Below are 4031 nucleotides of genomic sequence, written 5' to 3'. Positions count from 1 at the left end.
GCCCGGCCCCGCAGCTCGCCAGCGCCCGCCGGGCTCTCTGCCCACAGCGACTTGGCTAGGACCAGTGGGGCACGTTCTGGGCTCAGAACTCCTGCTACAGAGCGGCGGGCGACTTTCCGGGACGAATGCGCCTCCGCTGCTGTGCGCTCTTACGGCAATTTCCAGACGCTCCAAACAGCTGAATTATATATTTCAACCGTTGACTTCCTTAGTCATTCCGGATGTCCCATTTTTTCATATTTTAATATTCCAGCACCCCCCCCCACACACACACACACACACACACGACACTAACCCCGCACTCTGAACTTCCCAGAGGCCCTGGTTGATACCTCTGGGCGCTCAATCCCCTATCAAACCTGCACGAGTAAACCCATGGGAAGCGGTGGCGCTGAGCAGCCAAGGCGAAGGCCGAGAAAGCTGTCTTACTGCCCATGGGTTCTCATCATTTTAAGTCTCTAGTCTCTAAAATGAGAGAACCTTCTTCCCCAGGGGCCAGGATTCGAAGGGTGGGAGCTGCCTCCGCCTGCCAAGTTCTACCTGTGGCCACGGTCCCATGCACGGAAACAACCAGCCCTGTGGAAGTTAATTAATGCGATGTACTACTCAGCACAGGGCTGAGTTCCAACCCCGGCAAAGATGGACGTGTTTCTGGGGCGCTGAGGGACAGTGGCTCCTTTCCCACAGTCCTGAGAGCACGACATTCCAACAGTCCTGAGAGCGCAAAGGTGGCCACTCCGCATAGTCTTATTTTACATTGGCCTGGCCCGGAGAGCTGGACCATCTTCAAGCAGAGGCTTGTAGGTTATAGGTATTTTTTTTTTCTTTTAGAGTTATTTTTTTTCTTTGCCTCAGGGCACATGCATCCTTCGGAGAGAAAGAGACAGAGACAGTGAGAGGGAAAGTGAGAAATCACCCCCGAGGGTGGCCATGCTGCAGTCCTTTCTCCTCCATGCTCCTCCAGGGACCTTGAGCACGCATGCACGTGCACCTGGCATGCCACCGGATCTGGGACTTGAACCTCAGTCAGTCATGTGGGAGTCCAGTGACATAACTGCTACACCATCTGCTGGTTCTGAGTTTGAAATTCTTAGGTTAGTAGTCGGTTAACGAAAAACGTAATTCTGTTCCTGCAAGAAATCGGCAGAATGTTTCACTGCTCTGGGAGAAGAAGGCTTACCCTGCATCTGTCAGGAAGCAGCATGCCCCATCACTGGGCCCTGCTCACGTTGGCAGGCCTCTGTTAACGTATCTAGGTCTGACTCAGCCAGGCCTCTTGGAGACAACCTTGGAACAGGAACAAGTAGTCAGGATTTATCCTCATGTCCTCATAGCGTAATGGCTATGTTGCTGGACTCCCATGTAGCTGACCACGGTTCGAGTCCTGGACCCGGTGGCTTAAACTCACGCTGGGCACGTGTGTGTGTGCCCAAGATCCCAAGAGGAGAATGGAGGAGAAGGGATTGTGGTGTGGCCATCCCCCCTGGGGGGTGATTTCTCGCTTTGTGTCTCTCTGTCTCTCTGTCTGTCTGGCAAGTGCACGTGCCCTGTAGCAAAAAAATAACCTCTCAAAAACAACAACAACAACAACAAAAACTGTATATACGTTTCAAAATGTTTGGCCCCCAAATTAATTTGTACTTGAATTCCATTTTCCAAAATTTGTTTTTTTTTTTTTTTTTCATTTTGCTATAGAGCATGTGCTTTTACTGGAGAGAGACAGGGAAAGAAAGAAAGAAATCACTCCTGAGGAAGAAGGCAATGCTGCAGTCCCTTCTCTTCCATTCTCCTTTGGGGATTTTGGGCATGCACGCATAGGTACCTGGCATGGTTTTCAAGACACTAGATTGGGGACAGGAACCGCAAAGTCAGCCCTGGGGGTACCAGTCACCTCAACCACCCCGCCACCAGCTGGCCCTCCAGGAACTTTCGGAAGGGCCCTGTCTGTACACGCCATGAAGCCAGCGTCCCCCTCAGGGTAGCAGCGTATTGGTCGCCCACAGCTCCTGCTCCTGCCTGTCCCTCCTGCCTGTCTGCCTCCCTCAGCCCTGACAGTGGCCGAGCTGTCTGTATTGCTGAGCAATACCGGGTGAGGGACACCACAACCTGGGGTCGCTTGTCAGTGCAGGTTTCAGCTCGGGGTATTGCGAGGACGGCCCGTGTGACACCGAGTACAAGTCTCCATGTAAACACCTCCCCTCTCCAGTTACTAGCAGTGAGATGGCTGGGCCGTCTGCTAAGTGTAAGTTTAACGTTTTCAGAAACTGCCAAAAAGGGAGAGTGACACAGGCAAGGTGGCAGAGCGGTAGTTTTCGGCCCTCGCCCTCCCACGAAATGCTGTGTCGACAGCTCACAGGTGAGAGTGCCCACGTGGGAGCCTGGGAGTCCCATAGAGAGGATGGTTCAGGACGTAGGTTGGGGACGGGAGCCGCGAAGTCAGCCGGTTACTCTTCTGGAGCAAAGTCGTCTGAGAACAGATGCAGGAGGAAGCCAAGAGTGGTTTCGGCTTAACTGTGCCGCCTGCCCCTGGGAGGAGGTCAGCCCACCAGAGACCTGCCGCCCATCATGGTTCCGTGGGGACAAGGGAGGACAGAGAGTGCTCAGCCATGAAGGACACGAGACGCTCGTTCCTCACTCTATCCAGAACACGGAGGCAGTTGGCACGGCTGAGCATTTGGGGCAGCTGGAGCAGGGACCAAGGGTGCTCGTAGCTGAGGAGGGACGTGACTGAGGGCTGCAGTTTCTGACCACCTGCTTCCTTCCTCCCACCACCGCTGTCCCACTCCAGACAACAGTCTGCCCTCCCTCGCCAGAGATCACGGCCGGTGAGCTTCGCCAGGAGGCCAGGGCCAGACCCACAGAGCGTAACCTTAGACACCCCCAGCTAGCCGCAGGCTCCCTCAGCACTCTGGAGATCCCCCCACTGTAGCCGAGCAGGAGTCCTGGAGGGAGAAACAAGGGGGAAAGCCTTAGGGTTTTGCCATAGGGCTTGTGTGCTCGCTGGAGGGAAACGGACACAGTGAGAGGGAGGGTGAGAAATTCTCCCCCATGGGAGATGGCCATGCCACAATCCCTCCTCCTCAGCTCTCCTCCTGGGATTTTGGACACACACACACACACACACACACACACACACAAGAACACGCACCTTATAGCAAAAATCTCTTTAAAAAACAAAAACAAAACAAAAAACAACAGCAAAAAACTGTCACAAGAGACAAAGAAGGTAACTGTAATAAGAAGCTAAGACAGAAATACACATGCACCCAACATCGGAACACCTAAACATGGAAAGCACATACGACCAGAAGTTGTGTTCTGCATGCTTCTGCTTCGTTTCTGGTGGTAATGAAACAACAGGTAAACAACGCTAGCAAGATGAACCTCCCGGACACGCGCAGAACTTGTGTTCAGCAGAAGCACAGCTCATGTTTTTCTCAAGTGCACATGGGACAGTCTCTGAGACAGACTCTAGGTCGGGCCACAAAATGGATCTTAAAGGTTTTAAGGCGATCGAAATCCTTTCAAGCATCCTTTTCTGCCATGTTGGTCTGAAACTAGAAATCAACAATAAGTGGAAAATCGGAAAAATTCGTAGATTTACATAAATAAAACAACATAATCTTGAATAACCAAGGAGTCCAAGAAAAGGAAATTAAATCGAAAAAGGAAATTAAAAAACACTATTTCAAACAAACAAAAATGGAAATACAACATATCAAAACTTAAGAGACACAGGAAAAGTAGTTTGAAGAGGAAAATTTATAATGATAAACTCCTTCATTAAAAAATAAAAGGTTTTAAATAACCTAACTTTATACTTCAAGGACTAGGAAATAATAAAAAAAAATAAAGAACAAACAAACTAGGCTCAAAGTTAGCAGAAGAAAGGAAATAATACAGATCAGAGCAGGAAAATGAAATAGAGGCTGAAAACATAAAAGAGGAGAGAAGTGAAACTTGTTGGTTTTTTTCTTTTTGGAAAACTAAACATAATTGACAAACCTTTAGCTAGACTGCCCCCCTCAAAT

The sequence above is a fragment of the Tupaia chinensis genome, unplaced genomic scaffold (assembly GCF_000334495.1).
Source record: "Tupaia chinensis unplaced genomic scaffold, TupChi_1.0 Scaffold144269_1, whole genome shotgun sequence".
Taxonomy (NCBI): domain Eukaryota; kingdom Metazoa; phylum Chordata; class Mammalia; order Scandentia; family Tupaiidae; genus Tupaia; species Tupaia belangeri.
The sequence above is the reverse complement of the archived record's forward strand: the minus strand, read 5'-3'. Positions refer to the sequence as shown.